Genomic DNA, 6,383 nt, shown 5'->3' with positions numbered 1-6,383 from the left:
AATACAGGGTGGGACTGGATTCTCCCTTCGGCTTCCCGAGAAGAAGCGTTCAGGTAGGATCAATGCCCTTTCTCCACTGAGCCGAAGGGAGAATCCAGGATGGGACGTACCAAAGCTGGCTGATGGCTGCCCTATGGGAGGGAACTGGATTGGTCGGAGGTCCCCACTTCTACATGAATACCCTGTAGGACTCGTCTTCCAAAGGACATCTCTGCTGAGGCAAAGGAGTCAATTTTATAATGTCTTATGAATGGGGTCATAGGTGACCAAGTCGCAGCTCTACAATAGTCCAGAACTGAAGCCTGCATTGCCCAGGCTGCAGTGGTCGCCACACTCCTGGTTGAGTGCATAGTGATTCTCCTGGGCACAGGAAGAGCCAATAACTCATAGGCCTTCGCAATACTAGGCTCTAAGCCAGCGATCCACGGTAGACAGTGTCATCCTGCGACCCAAAGTTGACGGCTGAAAGGAAACGAACAGGGCTTCAGTCCTCCTAAAAGAGGAGGTCCTTTTGATGTATATACAGAGGGCCCTCCTAATGTCCCATTTTTTCTCCAGTGCATGGGTAGGCCCTGGACAGAAGTCAGGCAAAATCAACTCCTGTGAGCGATGGAATAAGGAGTTCACCCTGGGCAGAAAGATAGGGTCCAACCGCAGAACCACCCTATCTGCATGGAAAATGCACAGGTCCTTTCTGATGGATAAGGCCATCAACTCTGAGATACACCTGGCCGAAATAATGGCCACTAAGAATGACACCTTTCAGGTGACGACTGACTTCATGCAAGGGTTCAAATGGGGGAGATGTCAGTGCCTGCAGGACCCTACGCAAATCCCAGGTGGGGAAACGGTGGCTTCAAATCAGTGTCTCCCCTAAGGAAGGCTTTCACCCTGGGGTGTTGGGCCAGAGTGGTTGAGTCCTTGACCGAAAAAACTGAGGCCAAGGCACCCACCTGTCTCTTCAAGGTACCGGCAGCGAGACCTCTGTCCAACCCATCCTGCAGAAACTCTAACACATTTGCCACAGACATAGCAGTAGGTTCCAATAGGTGACTGGCATACGATGCGTCGTATATCCTGGTAGTGGAAGGTCTTCTGGACGCCTGGATGGTCTGAATGACCCTTCTGGAAAACTACTCCTGTTTCAGGAGCATCCGCTCAAGTGCCAGACGGTTAACCAAAACCAGACTGGATCGGGGTGCTCGATCGGGCCCTGGCTGAGGGACATCCTGTGCAGGGGAAGTCTCCAGGGTCTGGCAACTGACAGGCCCACCAAGGTAGGCGAACCATGGGTGCCTGGGCCAGTAAGGGGCTACCAACAGAACCTCCATCCTCTCTGTCAGTACCTTTCTGATTGTTCCCGGAATCAGGGGAAGGGGGAAGGCATAGAAAAGCCCTTGGGGCCACCTGCACCAGAGAGCATTGACCCCTTCTGCTCCTGGTGCTGGGAACTGTGCAAAGAACCTCGGGAGCTGCGAGTTCTCTGGAGATGCAAAGAGATCCAGAATCGGATGGCTGAACCATTCCGTCATCTCCTGGAACAGACTGGGATGCAGTCACCATTCCGACTGGTCGACTGTGGGCTTGCTCAAACAGTCTGCTTGCACATTGGAAATTCCAGAGATGTTTTCTGCTCGCAGGGACAACAGGTGTCTCTCCGCCCACCTGCACAACCGAGTTGCCTCCTCCATTAGAGATCTGGAGTGAGTGCCCCCCTGCCAGTTTATGTGGGCCTTGGTGGCCACATTGTCTGTGAGGAGAAAAACCTGTCTCCCCATCACCTCCTGCCTTAGATCCTTGAGAGTTAAGCGGGCAGCCATGAGCTCTAGCCAATTTATGTTGCGGGCGAGCTTGTCCCATGACCACCTAATCTGGACTCCCAGGTGGGCTCCCCAACCATACAGCCTGGCATCGGTGGTGCTGGAAATCCTCTGGGGCTCCCTGTACAAGCAACCCTGATCCATGGCTGAGGACTACCACCAATGGAGAGAATGAAGAACCAGCAAGAACCAGGGACATGAACCCTCCTTGTTGAGTCTCCCCTGCCCACCTTCTGGTAGGGGAGCAGGAAGCACTTCAGGATTCGGGCAGGAAGAGGGCCCTGGGACGATCCTGATGCATGATATCATCTTGCTGAGAAGTTGAGACAGCAAGATGATAGGCTCCTCTCTGTCAGACAGGATCTGTGATGTGACATCCCTTATACTGTCTCGACGCTCCTGTGAGAGAAAGACCTGGCCAGTTAAGGTGTCTATGATAGTCCCCAAATGCAAGAGATGGTTTGATGGTACTAGGTGGCATTTGTCCAGGTTTATCGAGAACCCATGCTCTCTTGTCGATATCATATCCTCCATGCATCATATATCCTGCTCGTGGAAGGTCTTCTGGCTGCCTGGATGGTCTGAATGACCCTTCTGGGAAACTACTCCTGTTTCAGGAGCGCACACTCAAGCGCCAGATGGTCAACCAAAACTAGGAAGAGGATGCTATCAGGATGTTGTCCAAATAGCATAGGATCCTTATGGGTAAGGATCTGAGGTATGCTGCTATGGTGGGCAGGAGCTTGGTAAAAATCCATGGGGCTGATGACAGGCCGAACGGGAGAGCCCTATATTGAAAAGGGTGGCCACCATAGAAAAACCTCAGGAACTGATGGTGGTTGGGGTCTATGGGCACATGGAGGTAGGTCTCTGTCAGGTCTACCGAAGCCAAAAAAGTCTTCCTCCTGCAGGCCCTGTAGGATAGAGTGGAGGGAGTGCACCTTGAATCTTTGGTAGATTAGATGTCTGTTGAGCCCTTTCAAGTTGAGGATTGCTCACCACCCCCACCCCCGGTCTTTGGAATCACAAAACAAATTGAATAGAACCTCTGTCTCTCCTGGTCTCCAGGAACCGGCTGGATGACCCAAACGTCCAGCAGATAGTGGATCACTGATTCCATGAGATCTGTCTTTGAGGGGTCCCTTGAGATGGGGCAGCACACAAAGGCACTTGGGGGGGAAATACCGTCTCAGAGAGACCTGACCATAAAGTTGTCAGGATCAAGCGTCCATCATAATTTGTTCCTACCTCTGCCAGAACAGTCCCAGATGGCCCCCTGTAGAAGAGGAGGCTTGGGTGTTGCATCTAAAAGGTCTGTTGGAACCCCAAAAGGAACTTCTGTCATCTTGCCTCTGATGCCCTCTGGTAGCAAAGGCCGGTCTATCGGCCTGAAATGGGGATCTTTGGAAGAAAGGCCTACTTTGACAGGGAAAGCTTGCTCCAGCTTCCCCGTTTAAAGGAGGGCTTTCTGTAGTAGGGTAGAGACCTGTAATCAAAACGCCTCCCCTGGGAGGGGTTGATCTTTCACTTGTCCCTGGTTTCTATCAAAAGGGGATCCAGGGCCTTTCCAAAAACCTCTCTCCCTTGAAGGAGCAAACGCCAGCTTCCATTTGTTTCTGGCATCCATCGGCCAATTTCTTAGCCAGATGAGCCTATGTGCTGTTACAGATGAGGCCATGGCTCTGGAAGAAGTTTTGGCTGATATGAGGGTGGCATTAGCTGTTGATTGAGCTGCGGCTATTATCTTATTTAAGTCCTGATGCACCCTGAGGTCCTCAGGTGGGATTCTACCCTGCAGCTGCTGCAGTCACCCATTAAATAAGGTAGACTCAGACCCCCTGGGGTGAGTGTACTCCCCCCAGGGGACTCCCACTGCTTTTTAATCACATTCATAAATGTCTGGGGCACAGGCACAGCGACCACCACAGATGCTTTCTCAGTGAATAGGTAATCTTCCTGATCCTCCCCTCTGGGGAAGATCCCCGGATAACCTTGTCCCTTTTTTTAAGATGAGCCGTGCTCTTAGCCTTAACCAGCAGAGTCTTGGAGAGAGCCAGCTGGAAAAGGTCCTTAAAGGAGGGGGGATCTGCTACCTCTGACTCCCCATCCGGAGCTAAGTATGCCAAAGTTAGCGTTTCAGAAAAATGACAGATTGTCAAAGAATTAAAAAGCAAACTACAATTGCAGCAGAATGTGTTCACGAAAGTCACAACCAAAAACACTGCAGCAGTGAAAGCTAGCTTCATCATTGCAGAAGAAATCACCCGAGCTTCAAAGTGTCTTTCAGAGGGTGTGTTTTTGAAGCAGTGCATGCTGAAGGTCTGTGAGCAGGTGTGCCCCGACCAGATACAGACTTTTAAAAATGTCAGTTTATCAAGGAACACCATTGTGGACCGAGTTACAGAACTAGCAGGAAACCTGTTGACGCAGCTGGCCCAAGAGACATGTAGCTACATAGCTTTTTCATTAGCTTGATGAAAGCATAGACAACACGGATACAGCACATCTATCCATTTTTATTTGAGGCGTGAAGTCAGACCTCTCTGTCACTGAGAAGCTGTTGGATGTAGCTGCCATGTATGGGACCACAATGGGACAGGACATTTTTGATATGGTGAAGAAGTCCATGAGTAAAAATGCATTGCCTTGGGAAAAGTTGATTAACTACAGACGGTGCACCCGCAATGTGTGGAGGAAAAGCGGGCTTGGTTGGACTAATAAAAGACAAAATGCTGAAAAGTAATTGTCAGACGCCTCTGGTAACATATCATTGCATCATTCATCAAGAAACGTTGTGTGGGAAGGTGCTGGGGATGAATCATGTAGTGACCACGGTCATGAAAACTGTGAACTTCATTCGAGCGCGTGGCCTGAATCACCGTCAGTTCCAGCTGTTCTTGCAGGAGATGGGCTCAGAGCATGGAGACTTGCCATACCATACAGAAGTACACTGGCTGAGTAGGAGTAAAGTCCTCAAATGATTTTTTGAACTTAGGGAAGATATTGCTCTTTTCATGCTAAGTAAAGAAAAATTTGTGTCTGAACTGTCAGATCCCAACTGACTGTGTGACTTTGCTATGTTATGTGACATAACCGAGCATCTCGCCCAACTGAATCAGAAGCTGCAGGGATGTAGACAAGTCATTACGCAGATGTCCGACATGATCATGGCTTTCCAGCATAAACTTGATCTGTGGATGTGCCAAGTCAAACAGGACAATCTTGCTCACTTTCCTGTTTGTCAAAGCATTTCAGCCTCATTTCCCGGTGTTTTTTCATGTGCTCAGTTGTCTACCAAAGTGAGCCGATTAATAAATGAGTTTGATCGGCACTTCTCTGACTTTAAAGCGCAGCACCCAGACTTTGCCATCTTTGCCGATCCTTTCACCACCGACGTCTGCACTGTACCCCAGCACCTTCAGATGGAGTTAATCGAGCTTCAAAGCAATCATAGCCTGAAAGCAAAGTTCAAGGATGTTGTGATCCAGGACTTTTACTGTTAAATACCCCCTGGTTCAATGCCACAGCTTCGACGTCATGCAGCCCATGTTCTGTCTAAGTTTGGGAGCACCTATCTGTGTGAACAGATGTTTTCAATAATGAATCTAAACAAAAACAAGCATAGATCACGTATCACTTATGAGAACCTCCACGCTATTCTACAGATTGCTTCAGCACAAGACCTAAAACCAGACATTGACACACTGGCTACGGAAAAATGGTGTCAAAGATCCAGCCAGAAAATGCATAAGTAAGCATTTTTAAAAACCTAATTAATATATAATAAAATGTATTTCAATCAAGAAGAAGAATAGTTAAACTGGCAATTTAATGATTGTGCTGACATTTTGTCATGTTTAGAACATGATCAATGGATTATGATGGAGGAGAGGGGATCCACTCTGTGTGTTCTAGGACAGTCAGCATCTTCTCATGAACTTCACCTAAAAACTTGAGACAATATAGTTGTGAATTGAGACAACCCTGATTTTGTTATTTTGAGTTATTTACAAATATAATTTTATATGTGTAGTAATGCATTTAGTGTTTATAGGTTTATATGTTTATGCAGACAAATTTGCAAAGCTGTATGCAGCCATTTGTTTTTGTGAAATGCTACATCTGTCACATATGTTCTTAACAGCACACAATTGTTGGTTGTACTTATTCTGTTATTCTGCCCCTCCTAGCTGTGACCAAAAGGATTTGAACAAAGTTATTATCATAACTGAAGTTGGATGATGTTTTACTATTATTATTATTCACTTGGATAGATTGATCATTGATTGATGAGTAATGTGGGTTTCTTAGCTTGACAAAGTAATTTTTTTAAAAAACATCCAGCTTTCTTTCATAAATATACAAACAGTGTGTCGGTTGGTTTACCAGTTTTTGTGCATTCATTTCGTAGTCTCAATTACAGTTACATTACATAATAACTCATATTATCAATCAAAGATTATATACCCTAGTATATATCAAACAATCATTTGACTATGATTTTATTCATTCATACTTTATGAGATAACTATAATTTACTTAATTTATTTTATAACAAATCAT

At 47.0% G+C, this 6,383-nt stretch overlaps 1 pseudogene across 1 annotated transcript; it reads left to right on the top strand.

Moving 5' to 3' along the window:
• The first annotated feature begins 739 nt into the window (after nt 1–739).
• Nucleotides 740–6,146, top strand: LOC113441271 (general transcription factor II-I repeat domain-containing protein 2B-like; annotated as a pseudogene). The gene is made up of 4 exons (XR_015740242.1): nt 740–766; nt 1,149–1,649; nt 3,972–5,571; nt 5,682–6,146. The product of XR_015740242.1 is annotated as a general transcription factor II-I repeat domain-containing protein 2B-like (transcript).
• Nucleotides 6,147–6,383: the final 237 nt, after the last annotated feature.

This window comes from Pseudonaja textilis, chromosome Z (genome assembly GCF_049901715.1).
Source record: "Pseudonaja textilis isolate UNSWEBS1 chromosome Z, rPseTex1.2, whole genome shotgun sequence".
Classification (NCBI taxonomy): Eukaryota; Metazoa; Chordata; class Lepidosauria; order Squamata; family Elapidae; genus Pseudonaja; species Pseudonaja textilis.
Note: the sequence above shows the minus strand (reverse complement) of the source record. Positions and strands in the feature narration are given on the sequence as shown.